This window comes from Triticum urartu, chromosome 5A (assembly GCF_056163025.1).
Source record: "Triticum urartu cultivar PI428250 chromosome 5A, HENAU_Tu73, whole genome shotgun sequence".
Lineage (NCBI taxonomy): Eukaryota > Viridiplantae > Streptophyta > Magnoliopsida > Poales > Poaceae > Triticum > Triticum urartu.
The window spans coordinates 137,107,435-137,128,632 of record NC_141877.1 but is presented as its reverse complement, the minus strand read 5'-3'; positions in this window follow the sequence as shown (position 1 = coordinate 137,128,632).

The window sequence follows — 21,198 nt, the reverse complement described above, 5'->3', positions numbered from 1 at the left end:
AGAGGATCATTTGATTTTTTTATTTTATCTTCAATTATTTTCCTATGAAAAATATAAGAGAGGGAATAATATGACTTTCCCAAAATTGAGGAAAAATGAAGATTTAATAAATAGATCAAATTTTGGTTTTGCCGGAGTTTTATTTGCATTTTATTTGGATAGGGAAAAATGCGCGTTTTCGAAAATTGCATTTTAGGTCCGGAGTAAAGTTCATTTTGTTCGGCTCATTTTTAGGAGTCGGGGAAAATTTACTTTAGAATTTTTGGAGTTCGTCTAGTTTTCTTTTCTTTTGTTTTCTGCGCGTAGAACCGTTTAAAAAAAAAAGGAGCCAGGCCAGCCGGGCCAAGGCCCAGGCCAGCCGCCGCCCCAGCTCCCTGTGCGCTAGCGCCAGGAGCCTCGCTCGCCGAGTCCCAGCGGGACTCCAGGAGCCGGCCGCCCCTCCCTTGCCCCTTGGCCAAGTCTTTAGCCCCCCCCTCTTTCCTTTGTTCCGTTTTCCTTTTTCTTCTAGGACTCTTTTTCCTACCCTATTTCTTGTCCCCTACCCCAAGTCTCCTCTCCCCTCCCCAACATAAATACCCCAACACCCCCCCTCTAAACCCATCAAATCAAACCCCAAGCCCTCCACCGCACCCCACCCCGCGCCCTACACCGCCGCCGCGCCACCCCACACCCGCGCCGCCGCAACTTGCCCACGCCGCCGCCGCCCTACGCCACGCCACTGGAGCCCCTTGCCGGAGGTTGCCCCGCGTCTCTTTTCCTCGGATCGTTTTCTTCTAATCGTTCCGATTCTTTTCTTCTCTTCTGATTCGTTTTCTAGATCGGTTTTTTTTCGTTTCGGTTTTCTTCTCCGAAACCCTAGATCGGATTCGTTTTCTTTTCCGATTTAGTTGCCTTTGGACCGTTCGCCGGACCGTTCGTCCTAACGAACGTGATCACCGGATTCTTCTAGGTTAACGAACGTCCGTTCGTTTAACCGTTCTTCTTTTTCTTTTCGTCGGATTTATTCCGCGATCGCGATCTCAGATCCGATCTTCGTTCTAGTTTATCTTCTCGCTCGTTTATCGGAATCAGGTGATTCAAGCGCCTGGAGTTTTGTTTCGAAACCGCCGTTCTGTCTAATCAACTTAAACAAGTTTTTCCCTGGTAAAATTTGACCTAGTTCCAACTTGCTAGAACCGAGTTGTCTTCTTCCGCCGTTTGTTTCTCCGTTTCTTTGTTCGGTTCGTTCTTTCTTTGCAACCGGAGTTCTTAAGTTGAACCTTCTGGTTCGTTCTCTCGTTCGAGTTTTACCTATGCATTAGATGAGTACTTATTGTGTGGTTACTATTGTTTGCTTACGATAGATTGACCGGAGTGTGACGAGTAGATCTATCAAGAGTTTTAAGCGCGAATCATCTTCATCTACATTGCAGGCAAGTTCACACTTTGATCATACCTTTTCTACAACCCGGTTTTATTGCATTAGATCAATCCTCTCACATTGCATGATTAGGATCTAATTAAACTGTGGGATGGGAAGTAGATGAGGTAGTACCTATCACCTGTATTATTATGAAACCTTTGGGAGTTACTTCTACGTTTGCTATTTATGCCATGCTATGCTAGTAGACGTGGATTGGGTGAGTGATATCCATGACATATGTGAGTTGATAATTTTAAATGGTTTATCTAAGGTGGCAACTTAAACACACATCTGGGTGGATTGAGGCACCTGATGTCTATCAGGACTTGCCTGTTTTTTTTGGACCGCCACCCAGGCTCAAAGGGATCATAAGATAATTAATGCTAGAAACTTCCTTGTGCAGCCACATGCTACTATGGGCTCTGGCATAGTTGACTAAGTTATGCAAACTCTTACGGGGTGGACTAGCAGATGTAGGGGTTGTAGGTGGTACGGTCTACCCCACATGTAAGGTGCTAGCGCTTCTGAAAGACTATGTCTCGGTCATCCGTTTCTCAAACACCGTGTAGTGCGAGAAAACAAACGTAGGCGCTCGAGTCATGTGGGGAAAAGTGCGCAAACCTCTGCAGAGTGTACAAACTAATCATGATTAGCCGTGTCCCCGGTTATGGACAACTTGAGTATCTAGTACTTGAATATCATGTGAATCTCAACATGTTACTTCTAATTAATGTTGATGGGTTTTAATTATTTTTAATTGGGATTGAGAATGCTGTCAACCATTCTCAATGTTTAACAACCACCATGATAGTTAAATAAATTTATTCCTTTGCAATAGGGAAAAATTGGCTTTACGCAAAAATCTTATAACCATAGAGCTTTTCCACCAGCCAAATATGCATGTAGTGATAGCCATTGTTCATCATTCTCTATGGTGTGAATTTGCCAGTACATTCAATGTACTGACCCGTTTCGGGCTGCAACGTCTTATGTTACAGGTTTCTTACGACGAGTAAGTGATACGTTAGGGTTACGATTTCTACACTCAACTTTGCCGTTGGTGTTGATGGGAAACCACAACCTTGTTGCTTCCGCTATATGGATTGAGGTAATAGTATTTACGTTACTTTATACATGTGATTTACCTCTGTTATAAATCCTTCGAGTACTGTGTGTGTCAGCATACCGATCCAGGGATGACACGTAAGCACAGAGACTTGACCCATTCGGGTCGGGTCGCTACAAGATGGTATCAGAGCACATGTTGACTGTAGGACGTGACCCTAGAAACTGGCAAGCCCATAGCAAAGATTTTTCTCTACAACTTTCCCTTTCAAAAGATCTTTTACCTCTCTTCTCTTCTGAGCTTATTCAAAAAATTCTTTTTAGTGAGACCATACCCCTTTCCCCTTTTGACCACTCGAAGATTCCACTGATGAGACCACTCCAAGAAGTACAAGATATCGGACAACTAAGACCACTTCGAAATGAAGAGTATTTTCCGTGCATCTGAATAATGGAAACTACAATGGTTGAAGGCCGAAGACAAGTAGAATTGGAGGCTCTGTAGAATTTCCAGATTTGTATGACCTAGGAAGGCTACCCTGATGGAACTTAACAGATTATGGAAGTTGTCAATACCCGAGATCAAGGTGTGTTGGAGAAAGACCGGAGCATGTAAAGTTAAGAACTCAAGGATTTGTCAAGGAAAACCCTAAGGCAGGAGATATCAACTATGGAGAGATAGCTCATGGAAATGACAAGAGAACAACCATGGCTATCCATAAGGTTATCGCCCGCTTATGCTATTGTCACCGTGTTGAGTTAAGCATGCATATGCATGGAAGGATTAAATGGTAGAAGGCTGATGGAGCACCTATTAGTAAGATGAAGTTTTAACCTTAGCCAGTGTATCACCAGGATCTGGAGTATTACATCAAGAAGTTAAGATGGAGCCACAAGAAGCCGTATTTGAAAGGAAGCATTTCGTGAAGGACTCAGGACCCAAAAGTTGAAAGTAGCCAAGCTAGAGAAGTAAAACCTCAAGATACCGGAGAACTGCCAGGAACTGAAGGACCGTATGACCATGGTTCATGTGAAGGATGTTGAAACCAGAAGTTTGAAATGCAACTCCGGAATATTAAAGGATGTCACGAGAGATTTCACGTCAACAGAGGTGATCTAGCCAAAGGAGTTGAGAAGGATAAGCACGACCGGAAGAAGCTATTGGAGGCATGAACAAGACTTGAAGAGTTTGGCGACGATGACCTTAGTAGACCAAACCCCTGTTATACACCTACGTTAGATGCGACGTTTGTGAGCTGTCATTTGTTTGATGTTTTTTTCGACAACCACAATAAAATCTGTCTTTTCAAAACTTTTGTTTGTATTGTGTGTATCCCTCTCTATCTCTCTTATCTCACCCCAAACCCATGGACCCAATAGAGGATGAATGAAGATGACCTTGTATTTTCGGGACCAATGAGTCAATTGGAGACAGACCGATGGATTCAGAACATGGAGGATCATATGGAGAACAACCCTATAGTCGGAAAGGATATGGCCCAGCATGCTCTTCAATGCTTTGAAAGAGGTGCTTCTACTTGGTGGAGGATGTACCAAACCATCAATGGATGGCAAGGAGTAACCACTTGGAATGAATTTAAGTTGACTTTGCTAAAGTCTCAGTTTGTGTCCCAGAAGTTGAAGCCTTATGGAAAGGACATGAAGAAAACTTATGCATGCAAGCTTTGTGGAGAAATAGGACACAACCCTAAAGAACACAAGGATGAATGCCCTAATTGTGAAGGAAGTCACCCAGCTGAAGAATGCCCAACTAGGCAGATCACTTGTTTCTTGTGTGAAGGGACTACCCACTATCCTGCTCAGTGTCACATTTACCCCATGGTACAACGATCCATCCAGCAGAAGAACGAAGTAATGAAAGGAGCCCTCATGGAAATTTTAGAAGAACCTGCGATGAAGGACGAGGTGGAGGACACACCCAAAGAGGAACCAATTAAACCCTGCACCAAGTCATGCTATTCATGTGGAGAAGAAGGACACATCTCCCAGAATTGTATGAATGGGAATCTAGTAGAATTCCTGGCTGAGGAAGTAGAGTATGACCCACAGGAAATAGAAGCCCTGATTGGAATGGAAAAGTCCAGGAAGAGAAGTAGATTAGATCCCAGGAACAAACCAATTTCTACAAGGAAGGACCTAAGTCATATCACCTGTTATAGGTGCAAGGAGTCAGGGCACTACCTCCACAGTTGCCCAAAAAGGAAGCCAAGAACCCCAGGAGGCTATATAATCGCAAGGAAACCTCGAAACTTGTCAGCAGTAATATGTTTCCGTTGTAATGAAGCAGGGCACTTTGCCAGAGATTGTCCGAAGGAGAAGGAGACTTGTGATAAGTAGTTGAGTTTGTAACAGAAGAAATATAGTCGTAGTAGTGAGGACATTTTCCTTTATATTGAGGTGTTGAGTTGAGGCATGTAATGGAAAAAAAGGAGATTGTAATAATTTGAGAATCAATAAAGTTAGCAGTGTTGGTACTGATTTGGATTTTATGAGTTTTTACTCTATGAAGAAGGATTTTGGCCATTTTGAGGATATGAGAAATATGGTCTATGGAAGATTTGTGCATTTTAAGGGTGGTAGTACCCTGTAAGAACCATTGACCCCTGGAAAAGATAAGGATACTCCACTGAGTGGATTTCGGACAAAATGAATACAAGTTTTGTCTTGATATGTGTGATACCCCAAGAGTATGTGGGATGAAGTTGGAGACCGTCAGTTGTTTGGATCAAATGTGATCAAGGAGTCAGAAGAGAATGTTCAAGATAGACTGAAGGTAGCTCAGTCCAGGCAGAAGAGTTGTGCAGACTCAAAACTCAAGGAGGTAGTCTAGGAAATTGGAGATAGAGCATGTCTTCGTGTGTCCCCTCTGCGAGGAGTTAAAGAATTGGAGTTAAGGTAAAAGTTAGCCCCGAGATTTGTAGGACCATACCGAGTTTTGGAGCGTATGGGAGAAGTGGCCAACAAGTTGGAGTTACCCGAAGGACTGTCAGGAGTTCAAGATGTGTTTCACGTTTCCCAGTTGAAGAAGTGCCAAGCAGAGATGGCCAATATTCCCCTGTAAGGACGCTTGACCGCGGAAAGGATAATGATGTTCCACGGAGTGGAATATGGACTTCATAAGTATAAGTTTTTATCTCGGTATGTGGGAAATCCCACAAGGATGAAGAGATGAAGTACTATTGGATATAAAGGAGGTTTGATGTTGGAAATATGGATCAATGGAAAACTCCATGATGAGTCTGAGTAAACATGTCCTAGTTTGGAGCCAATAGAAGGAAGGAAGACAGTAAAATTGGATGGATTTAAGTATACTGGGAAGGCTGGAAGTTGGATGTTGGATTAGAGATCCGCTGCCCCGATGAAGAGCTCAAGGTTTGCAAGTGATGAGATGTGCCATAACCCACAGGCCCCAAGACCTTCCAAGAAGCAAGCACATTCTTGCTGATGGAAAAACCCTGGAAGAGGATATGCCCTTATCGATAGACGATCTTATAGGAGTAACGCAAAACCTGAGAGTTGTGAAGGAATGATAGATGTTGTCTGGCTTGCAGAATCAATGGATTTTTCCGAACTTGGTTCGTCGACGAGAGAAATTCTGCAGTACTTGTGAGGAATGACCAAGTGTTAGAATGCGAGATTCGCTAAACCATATACAAGGTAATGATTTGGGTGCGGGATGGATTGATCACCATACCGACTTACTCTTATTATTCGCCTTGCTATATGGGATGGTAAATCTGAGTGACTTACCTATAGTAGAGAGACGACGATATTAAACCTTGTTTAAACCTTAGAATGGTATAAGTATTTTTCCCTTGTACACGGCAGTTGTTGCAAACCGTAGGATATACGGTGAGGATCAACCCAGACCATTTCCTGCAGGAGAAACCATAAATGGTTGACCACCATGAGATATCGATAGTTGTTTAGTTTTGGCGCTAGACTCGTCAGCTAAGAAGACCCAATCTCGGAATAACCTTACTAAGAGGTAATGACAGAAGAATTGAGTAAAAGGTTATGCCACTACCTGAAGAGCTCAGATAAGGAATTATCCTGAAGATCTAAGAAGACCGACACTGTCAAGAATAAGGATGGAGTATATGAGTTTTGATGGAACCGTAACAATGATTCTAAGGGTGGTAGCACCCCAGACCCCGGTGATGATTGATGGAATTTGAGGAGACCCCCAAACCCTAACCTTTTCTTGCTAGCCTCTCCGAATCTCGAGGACGAGATTCATTTAAGGGTGGTAGGTTTGTAACATCCCAAATTTTCAATTTGGAATGTTATACATTAGATCATCATGCATATCTTATTTTTCTTGCTTTTTGGTCGATCCTAGAAATTTCACGCAACTCAAGGACCCTCGGAGAGAGTTGGAGATTTTGTTATTTTCATATTTGAGAGTTTTCTCGAATTTTGAAAAGAGGATCATTTGATTTATTTATTTCATCTTCAATTATTTTCCTATAAAAAATATAAGAGAGGGAATAATATGACTTTCCCAAAATTGAGGAAAAATGAAGATTTAATAAATAGATCAAATTTTGGTTTTGCCGGAGTTTTATTTGCATTTTATTTGGATAGGGAGAAATGCGCGTTTTCGAAAATTGCATTTTAGGTCCGGAGTAAAGTTCATTTTGTTCGGCTCATTTTTAGGAGTCGGGGAAAATTTACTTTAGAATTTTTGGAGTTCGTCTAGTTTTCTTTTCTTTTGTTTTCTGCGCGCCGAACCGTTTAAAAAAAAGGAGCCAGGCCAGCCGCCGCCCCAGCTCCCTGTGCGCTAGCGCCAGGAGCCTCGCTCGCCGAGTCCCAGCGGGACTCCAGGAGCCGGCCGCCCCTCCCTTGCCCCTTGGCCAAGTCTTTAGCCCCCCCCCCTCTTTCCTTTGTTCCGTTTTCCTTTTTCTTCTAGGACTCTTTTTCCTACTCTATTTCTTGTCCCCTACCCCAAGTCTCCTCTCCCCTCCCCAATATAAATACCCCAACACCCCCCCCCTCTAAACCCATCAAATCAAACCCCAAGCCCTCCACCGCACCCACCCCGCGCCCTACACCGCCGCCGCGCCACCCACACCCGCGCCGCCGCACCTTGCCCACGCCGCCGCCCTACGCCACGCCACCGGAGCCCCTCGCCGGAGACCTCGCCAGAGGTTGCCCCGCGTCTCTTTTCCTCGGATCGTTTTCTTCTAATCGTTCTGATTCTTTTCTTCTCTTCTGATTCGTTTTCTAGATCGGGTTTTTTTTTTCGTTTCGGTTTTCTTCTCCGAAACCCTAGATCGGATTCGTTTTCTTTTCCGATTTAGTTGCCTTTGGACCGTTCGCCGGACCGTTCATCCTAACGAACGTGATCACCGGATTCTTCTAGGTTAACGAACATCTGTTCGTTTAACCGTTTTTCTTTTTCTTTTCGTCGGATTTATTCCGCGATCGCGATCTCAGATCCGATCTTCGTTCTAGTTTATCTTCTCGCTCGTTTATCGGAATCAGGTGATTCAAGCGCCTGGAGTTTCGTTTTGAAACCGCCGTTCCGTCTAATCAACTTAAACAAGTTTTTCCCTGGTAAAATTTGACCTAGTTCCAACTTGCTAGAACCGAGTTGTCTTCTTCCGCCGTTTGTTTCTCCGTTTCTTTGTTCGGTTCGTTCTTTCTTTGCAACCGGAGTTCTTAAGTTGAACCTTCTGGTTCGTTCTCTCGTTCGAGTTTTACCTATGCATTAGATGAGTACTTATTGTGTGGTTACTATTGTTTGCTTACGATAGATTGACCGGAGTGTGACGAGTAGATCTATCAAGAGTTTTAAGCGCGAATCATCTTCATCTACATTGCAGGCAAGTTCACACTTTGATCATACCTTTTCTACAACCTGGTTTTATTGCATTAGATCAATCCTCTCACATTGCATGATTAGGATCTAATTAAACTGTGGGATGGGAAGTAGATGAGGTAGTACCTATCACCTGTATTATTATGAAACCTTTGGGAGTTACTTCTACGTTTGCTATTTATGCCATGCTATGCTAGTAGACGTGGATTGGGTGAGTGATATCCATGACATATGTGAGTTGATAATTTTAAATGGTTTATCTAAGGTGGCAACTTAAACACACATCTGGGTGGATTGAGGCACCTGATGTCTATCAGGACTTGCCTGTTTTTTTTGGACCGCCACCCAGGCTCAAAGGGATCATAAGATAATTAATGCTAGAAACTTCCATGTGCAGCCACATGCTACTATGGGCTCTGGCATAGTTGACTCAGTTATGCAAACTCTTACGGGGTGGACTAGCAGATGTAGGGGTTGTAGGTGGTACGGTCTACCCCACATGTAAGGTGCTAGCGCTTCTGAAAGACTATGTCTCGGTCATCCGTTTCTCAAACACCGTGTAGTGCGAGAAAACAAACGTAGGCGCTCGAGTCATGTGGGGAAAAGTGCGCAAACCTCTGCAGAGTGTACAAACTAATCATGATTAGCCGTGTCCCCGGTTATGGACAACTTGAGTATCTAGTACTTGAATATCATGTGAATCTCAACATGTTACTTCTAATTAATGTTGATGGGTTTTAATTATTTTTAATTGGGATTGAGAATGCTGTCAACCATTCTCAATGTTTAACAACCACCATGATAGTTAAATAAATTTATTCCTTTGCAATAGGGAAAAATTGGCTTTACGCAAAAACCTTATAACCATAGAGCTTTTCCACCAGCCAAATATGCATGTAGTGATAGCCATTGTTCATCATTCTCTATGGTGTGAATTTGCCAGTACATTCAATGTACTGACCCGTTTCGGGCTGCAACGTCTTATGTTGCAGGTTTCTTACGACGAGTAAGTGATACGTTAGGGTTACGATTTCTACACTCAACTTTGCCGTTGGTGTTGATGGGAAACCACAACCTTGTTGCTTCCGCTATATGGATTGAGGTAATAGTATTTACTTTACTTTATACATGTGATTTACCTCTGTTATAAATCCTTCGAGTACTGTGTGTGTCATCATACCGATCCAGGGATGACACGTAACCACAGAGACTTGAGCCATTCGGGTCGGGTCGCTACAATGCCGTATATCGCACACACCTTCATCTGGCTGCCCGTTTCTTTTGTGTTGCCTAATCACAAACAGTTCATCCGAGTGAACCGTATGCTGTATATCGCATACACCTTCATTTGGCTGCCCATTTCTTTTGTTCCTCCTCATCGCAAACAATTAATTGAGCTGAACCGTATGCCCCGCATCACACACGCAACTAAAATCTGAATTGTGTTTGATGCATCCTCCATCGCAAACGTTTTGCACCTTTTTTGATGGTTTTTTACACCACCGTTTGCGATTATGGCATCGCTCACAGTTTCGTCGAAGGGTCTCTAATCGTAGTGCCGCGTTAGCAGCATCCTGTAGTAGTGATAGATGCAGCTAGCTCAAACTAACCCTCATGTTTAGATATACTTTAGGGACATTTGATACTGAACTAGCTCAAACTAACTGTAACCCCTGGATACAGCAACAGTTAATCAGCCGATAATTTGTAAGAATGCAATAAACTCCTTCCGGCCCATAATATAAGATGTTAATTCATCTAATATGTGAGTATATTGGATGTTATAAGATACTCCCTCCATTACTAAATATTTGTCTTTTTAGAGATTTCAAATGGACTACCACATACGGATGTATATAGACATATTATAAAAGAGTGTTGTACTACATCATTATGTAATTGTTGTTTAGCTTCTAATATTAACTTGGTGCTTTTAGGTACATATGTCATTGGTAAAGATCCGCGCTTTGACCCTTTCTGCGTATGGGGCAATGAGATATTGATGAACCAACATCAAGTGAGGAAGCTGATAAAGATTGTTAGTAAAATGGGTCCAAAGATGGCAATTAAACTATTTGTTTACACTTTATCCAAGACAACAACGAACTGCGGGATGGTAAGTAAGAATTCTGCAACCTTCTTTTTACTGCCCATAATGAGTTGTGTTAGATGACAATGTGTGAATCTTTTTCATTTGCAATGGTTGCCAAAGCAGTTTACTCAAGATTACCTCTCAAACTACATGATTGGTGGGCATGCAAAGGTTAAAGTATTTCTACGAGAACACGATGATTATCTAGATGTTTTCATGAAGACCGTGAAGGATGGGCGGTCGGCCATCACAAGGGGTTGGACTAGAGACGTGCGTGCCTTCTACATGGAGGAGGGCACAATATGGGCATTCCTCTTCACCTTGTTCTGCAACCAGAATATATTTCTCCTCTTTCTTTACCGTCTTTAATAGTACAATTGTACAACTATGGTTCATCATTCTTTATTTGGTTCTTATGTAATTCTTGAACATATGTACCTATGAATCGAATAATGCATTGGTTGTTTGAACCTGATGGGTATGAATAAAGCTGTAGCATACATTCAAATTCAAATTCAAATCCGATACAATTTGAAATAGCAACAATTAAATTACAGTGAAATTATGATCTCCAGGTTGTTACGGCACACATGGTTGGTAAAACACAAACGTTTGTGATGTACACCATAATCCGAGATGGTTCACAGAGAGGAAACATGTGCAAGCATGCACACAGTTGCCGTTTCCAAACCGTGTGCAATGTCAGACAATATCACAAATGGTGCGGGCAAACTAAACGTTTGTGTTAGTTGCCTTATCGTACATGATTCGCAACCATGAATTGTTTCTGATGAAGTATGCATCGTAAATGTTACACCACAGAATAGCATGTGCGATAGTTGTCGTGTACGACGATGTTACGACAGTCCAATGTTTCGTAATCCTATCCGACACTCGTACGACGATTAGCTAATCTTCTTAACAGTGAACCGTTTGTGATGGGCCGCGCATCATACACGTTCTATAATAGTGAGCCGTTTGTGATGGGTCGCGCATCGTAAACATAGCACCACAAAATACCGATTGCGATGGCAATGTGAGCAGAAACAAGTAGGAGTACTGTAGGGTCCCTATCCCCGACGGTTTCTGGGTCGTGTGGGAAGGACTCCCCTATCGCCCACACTCACTTGGCGAAGGTTCCAAATGCCGTCGCGGAAAGGGGTTAAAAACCGTTTGTTTAGGACCGACGCACACCAGTGCAAGTACTTGTCAGAGGTCTCATACCTCTCGACTCGGGCATGAGTCTAAAATATCAATTTCAGCTCTTGGAACATCTTATATGCTCAGTGGCATTCAAAATGTTTTTGAAGTGTCGGTTCTAAGCCGTAAAGCATGGCGCACTAAACTATCAAGTAGTCATCATATCGAGCTTGCCAAACGTTCATAACGTCTGCATTTGGTCCTGCAATAGGTCCGTCACCTAGTGGTGCATCAAGGACATAATTCTTCTATGCAGTAATGAGGATAATCCTCACATCACGGACCCAGTCTGCATCGTTGCTACTATCATATTTCAACTTATTTTTCTCTAGGAACATATCAAAAATAAACGGGGAGCTACATTACAAGCTATTGATCTACAACATAGATATGCAAATACTATCAGGACTAAGTTCATGATAAATTAAACTCAATTAATCATATTACTTAAGAACTCCTACTTAGATAGACATCCCTCAAGTCATATAAATGATACGTGATCCAAATCAACTAAACCATGTCCGATCATCACGTGAGTTGGAGTAGTCATCAATGGTGAACATCTCTATGTTGATCATATCTACTATATGATTCACGTTCGACCTTTTGGCCTCCAGTGTTCCGAGGCCATGACTGTACATGCTAGGCTCGTCAAGTTTAACCCGAGTATTACACATGTGCAAAACTGTAACGCCCCGAGACCGATGTGCCAGTTGTCTCCCAGTTATTCGCCGTCATTGCCATGTCATTTGCTTGCGTGTTGCATCTTGTCATGGCTTCATGTGCATTGCATCATCATGTTTTCAAAAATTGCATCTGTCCCGGTCTCCCCGTTCCTTCCGTTGTCTGTTCTGAGTCTAGACACACTTGCACGCGCCCGCGGCACGTCTGAAATAGTATTTTATAAGTGGCCGGAAAATGTTCTCGGAATGGGATGAAAGTTGGCGTGCGGTGTTGTTTTGTTGTCAGTAGACCGCCTACCAAGTTTCATCGCATTTGGAGTCCGTTTGACGCCCCAACGGATAACTATAGTGGCAGTATAGCCGGTCAAACGTCGGATGTTTTCGGTCTCCGGAAATAGTTGTCGGGTTGCTTTCCCCCTCTCTCTTCTCAGCCCACCACCACTCACCGTCAGGCCCAACCTAATCTCTCTCGTCAGCCCGCGGCCCTCCTCACGTGTGTGTCCGAAAAGCTGTCCCGGACCCGACCCGGACTGTCGCCACCATTGTGTCTGGATCATCCCCAAACATCTACAAAACGTCTCCGTTTTGTTTATTGGGCTTCCTAACCTAGTTTTTCTTGAACCGCCCGATTTTGATCGGAGGGTCCAAATCTACCCTAAACTCCCCTCTTTCCATATATATATAGAACCACTAGTCTAATTTGAGACAAAACCCTAAAACCTAGGGGATGTCCCATCCATTCTGTGTCCGCCGCCGCCACCCACCCACCATCTCCATCGAGATCCTCCCAAATCCATCCACTCCACCCAGCCGACACGACCAACTCCCTTGTTTTCAGCACAAGCCAATCTCCTCCTCCTTCCAATCGATCCAACCAAGCCGCGCCGCTCTAATCCCGCAGGAGCCCGAGCTCCTCTGCCCAGCAGCGCCCGATCTCCCCTCATCCCCGAGCTCCACTCGAACCCCCTCCTGCTCTGCTTCATCCTGCTCTCCGAGCCCAACAGGAGAGGGACTCCTCCATGCCGTGCTCCTCACCGAGCCCCACCTCATCGCCGGAGAGGATCTCCTGCAGGACCTCTGGCCTCCTCCCACGTCCAGCCACAGAGCACCACGGCGCCCCAATTTCCCGCGCCCCCTCTCGAACCAGGAGCAGGAGCTCGTGCACGCGCTGGCCAGCAGCAGTGCGCCCCGCCTCGACTCGCCATGGAGACCACCGCGGCAAGGCCAGCCCTCGTCGCCCTTCTCCTTTTCCATCCCTTCTTCTTCCCTCCCTAATCTCTCTGCTCCCTCTCTCTGCCGCCATGTACAGGGCTTCGACGCCGCTGCCTCCTCTGCTTCAGATCAACGCGCCGGCCGCCGGATCCAAACCCAGGCGTCGCCCGTCGCCGGAGCGTCGTCCCCGTCCTTGTCGAACCTGCCGCTGACCTCTACTTCCTCTTCTTCGAGCAAGAGTGCTCGTCCCCAAGTCCCGTGCGGCCTCTGTCGAGAGGAGGACGATAGTCTCGACGCTTGCGTTGACTGCACCGCGTCCGTACACGTACATCTGGTGGGCTCCAAGGCCCAGCTGCGCTCTCCAGCTGCAGCCCAGTAACCAACCGACTGGGCCTCAGCCCACTGGTTGAGGCCACACCCGAGCGCCCCTTTTTTTGTTGTTGTTTTCCTTCTGTTGGGCCCAATCTCAGATGCAGCCCGATTCCTTTTTTCTCCGTGGAACAAATTTAGATATTATTCCAGAGACTGTAGTTTTTCAGAAAACCCCTTGCACAACATGCATATAATAACTCACAATTTGTGCATCGGATTAAAATGAATTATATATGAAATATGCTTAGTTTTTCATCTAGTTTCATTATATGTCATTTTCATCCATGTATAAAATGTTTAAATTGCTGTTTGTTTAAGTTTGGCTCCTATGCCATGCTAAAATGCTTTAAATCATAACTAAATAACCGTAACTCGGAATTAAATAATCTTTATATGTAAATAGGGTAGAAAAATGCCTAGATTTACTTGGTGCACTCATCTTGCATGTTTAACAACTCTAAAATAATGTTTAGGGCAGAACAGTACCAAATCTATAATATGCTCATGAGGAGTTTCCGGAATTGTTGTTCGTTGCTTCCGGCCTCATTTAAACTTGACTAGATAGGTAGTTTTACTTTGCTTCACCCTCTTGCCATGTTTAACAACATTTAATATTGTTGGGTACATAAACAAGATCGAACTAAATAAGTCACGTGGTGTTTCGTCAATATGCAACGGAGTTGCATATTGAGCTCCACTTAATTTGTAGGGTTGCTACTTTGCCATGCCATGCTGCATTAAACCGGTCATGCATCATACTCGATTGTGCATCATGCCATGTTGATGTGTTGGTTGTTTACTATGTTGTTTGCTTCTTTCCGGTGTTGCTTCTTCGGGTTGGTTCCGATAACGTCGTGTGTGTGAGGACCCATTCGACTACGTCTGTTTATCTTCTTCATGGACTCGTTCTTCTTCCTTGCAGGATCTCAGGCAAGATGACCATACCCTCGAAATCACTTCTATCTTTGCTTGCTAGTTACTTGCTCTTTTGCCATGCCTATGCTGCGATACCTACCACTTGCTTATCATGCCTCCCATATTGTTAAGCCAAGCCTCTAACCCACCATGTCCCAGCAAACCATTGATTGGCTATGTTACCGCTTTGCTCAGCCCCTCTGATAGCATTGCTAGTTGCAGGTGAAGATTTGGAGATCGTTCCTTGTTGGAACATTGTTTTATTGTTGGGATATCATTATATTATCTTGTTATCTTAATGCATCTATATACTTGGTAAAGGGTGGAAGGCTCGGCCTTTTGCCTAGTGTTTTGTTCCACTCTTGCCGCCCTAGTTTCCGTCATATCGGTGTTATGTTCCCGTTTTTGCGTTCCTTACGCGGTTGGGTAATAATGGGAACCCCTTGACAAATCGCCTTGAATAAAACTCTTCCAGCAATGCCGAACCTTGGTTTTACCATTTGCCACCTAGCCTCTTTTTCCCTTGGGTTTCCGGAGCCCAAGGGTCATCTTATTTAACCCCCCCCCCCCCCGGGCCAGTGCTCCTCTGAGTGTTGGTCTAGAGTCCTGTGCAGCGCCCCCTCGGGGAAACTCGAGGTTTGGTTTTAGTTGTATGGAGCGCTCATCTAAGCGTGCCCTGAGAACGAGATATGTGCAGCTCCTATCGGGATTTGTCGGCACATTCGGGCGGTGTTGCTGGATTTGTTTTAACTTGTCGAAGTTGTCTTGTTGAACCGGGATACCGAGTCTGATCGGAATTTCTCGGGAGAAGGTATATCCTTCGTTGATCATGAGAGCTTGTCATGGGCTAAGTTGGGACTCCCCTGCAGGGATTTGAACTTTCGAAAGCCGTGCCTGCGGTTATGGGCAGATGGGAATTTGTTAATGTTTGGTTGTAGATAACTTGAACCTTAACTTATTTAAAATGAATCAACAGCGTGTGTTACCGTGATGGTCTCATCTCGGCGGAGTCCGGGAAGTGAACACGGTGTTGGAGTTATGCTTGACGTAGGTTGTTCTAGGATCACTTCTTGATCATAGTTGTTCGACCGTGCTTTTGCCTTCTCTTCTCGCTCTCATTTGCGTATGTTTAGCCACCAAATATGTTGGTCACTTGCTGCAGCTCCACTTCATACCTTTACCTTACCCATAATCTTAAATAGTCTTGATCACGAGGGTGTGAGATTGCTGAGTCCCCGTGACTCATAGATACTTCCAAAACCAGCTTGCAGGTGCCGTTGAACCATGCAGATGACGCAACCGAGCTCAAGGTGGAGCTCGATGAAGATCGTGTCCTTTATGTTGTTTCGTTCTAGTTGATCAGTAGTGGAGCCCAGTTGGGGTCGATCGGGGATCTGTGTAGCATTTGGGGTAGTCTTCTTTTATTTTGGTTCTGTAGTAGGACCTTGAGTGTATTTGGATGATGTAATGCTTTATTCATGTAATTGTGTGAAGTGGCGATTGTAAGCCAACTATGTATCTTTTCCCTTATGTATTACATGGGTTGTGTGAATATTACCTCACTTGCGACATTTCTTTCAATGCGGTTATGCCTCTAAGTCGTGCTTCGACACGTGGGAGATATAGCCGCATCGAGGGTGTTACAAAAACTATCTTGCACCTGTTGTATGTGAATGTAGAGCCTATCACACCCGATCATCACGTGCTGTCTCAGCACGAAGAACTTTCGCAACAGTGCATACTCAGGGAGACCACTTATACCTTGAAATTTTAGTAAGGGATCATCTTATAATGCTACCTCCGTACTAAGCAAAATAAGATGCATAAAAGATAAACATCACATGCAATCAAAATATGTGACATGATATGGCCATCATCATCTTCTGCCTTTGATCTCCATCTCCAAAGCGTCATCATGATTTCCATCATCACCGGCTTGACACCTTGATCTCCATCGTAGTGTCGTTGTCGTCTCGCCAACTATTGCTTCGACAAGTATCGCTAACGCAAGCAATTACATGATGATTGCATTTCATACAATAAAGCGACAACCATAAGGCTCTTGCCAGTTGCCGATAACTTTTACAAAACATGATCATCTCATACAATAACGTTTATCACATCATGTCTTGACCATATCACATCACAACATGCCCTGCAAAAACAAGTTAGACGTCCTCTACTTTGTTGTTGCAAGTTTTACGTGGCTGCTATGGGCTTCTAGTAAGAACCGTTCTTACTTACGCATCAAAACCACAATGATGTTTCATCAAGTTTGTTGTTTTAACCTTCAACAAGGACCGGCCGTAGTCAAATTTGATTCAACTAAAGTTGGAGAAACAGACACCCGCCAGCCACCTTTATGCAAAACAAGTTGCATGTCTGTTAGTGGAACCGGTCTCATGAATGTGGTCATGTAAGGCTTGTCCGGGCCGCTTCATCCAAAAATACCGCCGAATCAAAATAAGACGTTGGTGGTAAGCAATATGACTATGATCGCCCACAACTCTTTGTGTTCTACTCGTGCTTATCATCTACCCATAGACCTGGTTCGGATGCCACTGTTGGGGAACGTAACATGCAATTTCAAATTTTTTCCTTAGATCATGCAAGATCTATCTAGGAGATGCATAGCAACAAGAGGGGGAGAGTGTGTCCACGTACCCTTGTAGACCGAAAGTGGAAGCGTTAGTTTAACGTGGTTGATGTAGTCGAACGTCTTCTGGGTCCGACCGATCAAGCACAGAACGTACGTCACCTCCGAGTTCTGCACACCTTCAGCTCGATGATGCCCCTCGAACTCTTGATCCAGCAAAGTGTCAAGTGAGAGTTCCGTCAGCACGATGGCGTGGTGACGGTGATGGTGAAGTGATCTGCACAGGGCTTCGCCTAAGCACTACGTGCATATGACCAGAGGCGTAAACTATGGAGAGGGGCGTCGCACACGGCTAACAATGTTTGTTGTGTGTTCTAGCGGTGCCACCTTCACATATATAGGTTGGAGGGGAGGAGAGGCAGCCAAGGGGGTGCCCCAAGTAGGAGGAATCCTACTTGGGGTCCTCCCAATTCGGCCTCCCCCCTTTCCTATTCCTATTCGGAGTAGGAAGGGGGAATCCTATTCCCTTTTTCCTTTCCTTATTCCCCTTTCCTTCTCCAATTTGGCTAGCCCATATGGGGGGCACCAGCCCCTTTGTGGCTGGTGTGTTTCCCCTCTTGGCCCATTAGTCCCATATAGCTTGTCGGGGGTTGCCCGGAACCCCTTCCGGTGACCCAATACGTACCCGGTACCCCCAGAACACTTCCGGTGTCTGAATACTATCGTCCTATATATGAATATTTACCTCTCAACCATTTCGAGACTCCTCGTCATGTCCGTGATCTCATCCAGGACTCCAAACAACATTCGATCACCAAATCACATAACTCATATAATACAATTCGTCATCGAACGTTAAGCGTCCAGACCCTACGAGTTCGAGAACTATGTAGACATGACTGAGACACCTCTCCAGTCAATAACTAATAGCGGAACCTGGATGCTCATATTGGTTCCCACATATTCTACGAGGATCTTTATTGGTCAAACTGTAATGACAACATACGTTATTCCCTTTGTCATCGGTATGTTACTTGCCTGAGATTCTATCGTCGGTATCTTCATACCTAGTTCAATCTCATTACCGGCAAGTCTCTTCACTCGTTCTATAATGCATCAACCTGCAACTAACTCATTAGTCACATTGCTTGCAAGGCTTATCATGATGTGCATTACTGAGAGGGCCCAGAGATACCTCTTCGATACTCGGAGTGAAAAATCCTAATCTCGATCTATGCCAACCCAACAAACACCTTCGAAGATACCTATAGAGCATCTTTATAATCACCTAGTTACATTGTGACGTTTGATAGCACACAAGGTATTCCTCCGGTATCCGGGAGTTGCATAATCTCATAGTCAAAGGAATATGTATATGACACGAAGAAAGCAATAGCAATAAAGCTGAACGATCAACATGCTAAGCTAACAGATGGGTCTTGTCCATCACATCATTTTCCCAATGACACAATCCCGTTCATCAAATGACAACAGATGTCTATGGTTAGGAAACTTAACCATCTTTGATTAATGAGCTAGTCAAGTAGAGGCTTACTAGGGACATGGTGTTTTGTCTATGTATCCACACATGTATCAAGTTTCCAGTTAATACAATTCTAGCATGAATAATAAACATTTATCATGATATAAGGAAATATAAAATAACAACTTTATTATTGCCTCTGGGGCATATTTCCTTCAGGATCTAGGTTAATAGGTTAGTCCCAAAAATCATACAAAATAGCATATAAATGCATATAGAACATCCAAGATAGATAATATAATAGCATGCAACAATCAAAAATTATAGATACGTTGGAGAGGTATCAAGCATCCCCAAGCTTAATTCCTTCTCGTCCTCGAGTAGGTAAATGATAAAAACAGAATTTTTGATGTGGAATGCTACCTAACATATTTGTCAATGTAATCTTCTTTATTGTGGCATGAATGTTCAGATCCATAAGATTCAAAACAAAAGTTTAGTATTGACATAAAAACAATAATACTTCAAGCATACTAATGAGGCAATTATGTCTTCTCAAAATAACATGGCCAAAGAAAGCTTATCCCTACAAAATCATATAGTCTGGCTATGCTCCATCTTCATCACACAAAATATTCAAATCATGCACAACCCCGATAACAAGCCAAGCAATTGTTTCATACTTTTGACGTTCTCAAAAATTTTCAACTTTCACGCAATACATGAGCGTGAGCCATGGACATAACACTATAGGTGGAATAGAATATGTTGGTTGTGGAGAAGACAAAAGAGGGAGATAGTTTCACATCAACTAGGCGTATCAATGGGCTATGGAGATGCCCATCAATAGATATCAATGTGAGTGAGTAGGGATTGCCATGCAACGGATGCACTAGAGCTATAAGTGCTCGAAAAGAAACCAAGTGGGTGTGCATCCAACTAGCTTGCTCGTGAAGACCTAGGGCATTTGAGGAAGCCCATCGTTGGAATATACAAGCCAAATTCTATAATGAAAAATTCCCACTAGTATATGAAAGTGACAACATAAGAGACTCTCTATCATGCAGATCATGGTTCTACTTTGAAGCACAAGTGTGAAAAAAGGATAGTAACATTGCCCCTTCTCTCTTTTTCTCTCATTTTTTGGTCTCCCTTTTTTTATTTGGCCTTTCCTCTGTTTTTTTATTTCCTCACGTGGGATAATGCTCTAATAATGAAGATCATCACACTTTTATTTACTTACATCTCAATACTTAGAACAAAATATAACTATATATGAATGCCTCCGGCGGTGTACCGAGATGTGCAATGAATCAAGAGTGACATGTATGAAAGAATTATGAAAGGTGGCTTTGCCACAAATACGATGTCAACTACATGATCATGCAAAGCAATATGACAACAATGGAATGTGTCATAATAAACGAAACGGTGGAAGTTTCATGGCAATATATCTCGAAATGGCTATGGAAATGCCATAATAAGTACGTATGGTAGCTGTTTTGAGGAAGGTATATGGTGGGTGTATGGTACCGGCGAAAGTTGCGCGTTACTAGAGAGGCTAGCAGTGGTGGAAGGGTGAGAGTGTGTATAATCCATGGACTCAACATTAGTCATAAAGAACTCACATACTTATTGCAAAAGTCTATTATTCATAGAAATAAAGTACTACGCGCATGCTCCTAGGGGGATATATTGGTAGGAAAAGACCATCGCTCGTCCCCGACCACCACTCATAAGGAAGACAATCAAAAAATATCTCATGCTCCAACTTCGTTACATAACGATTCACCATACGTGCATGCTACGGGACTCACAAACCTTAACACAAGTATTTCTCAAATTCACAATTACTCACTAGCATGACTCTAATATCACCATCTTCATATCTCAAAACAATCATAAGGAATCAAACTTCTCGTAGTATTCATTGCACTTTATATGAAAGTTTTTATTATATCCCTTTTGGATGCCCATCATATTAGGACTAAATTCATAACCTAAGCAAATTACCATGTTGTTTAAGGACTCCCAAAATAATATAAGTGAATCATGAGAGTTCATCAATTTCTAAAAAATAAAACTACTACCGTGCTCTAGAAAGATATAAGTGAAGCACTAGAGCAAACGACAAACTACTCCAAAAGATATAAGTGAAGATCAATGAGTAGTCCAATAATTATGTAACTATGTGAAGACTCTCTATCATTTAAGAATTTCATATCTTAAGATGTTATTTAGACAGCAAGAAAATCCTAATAAAATAAAATGACACTCCCAGCAAAGCACATATCATGTGGTGAATAAAAATATAGCCCAAGTAAATTCACCGA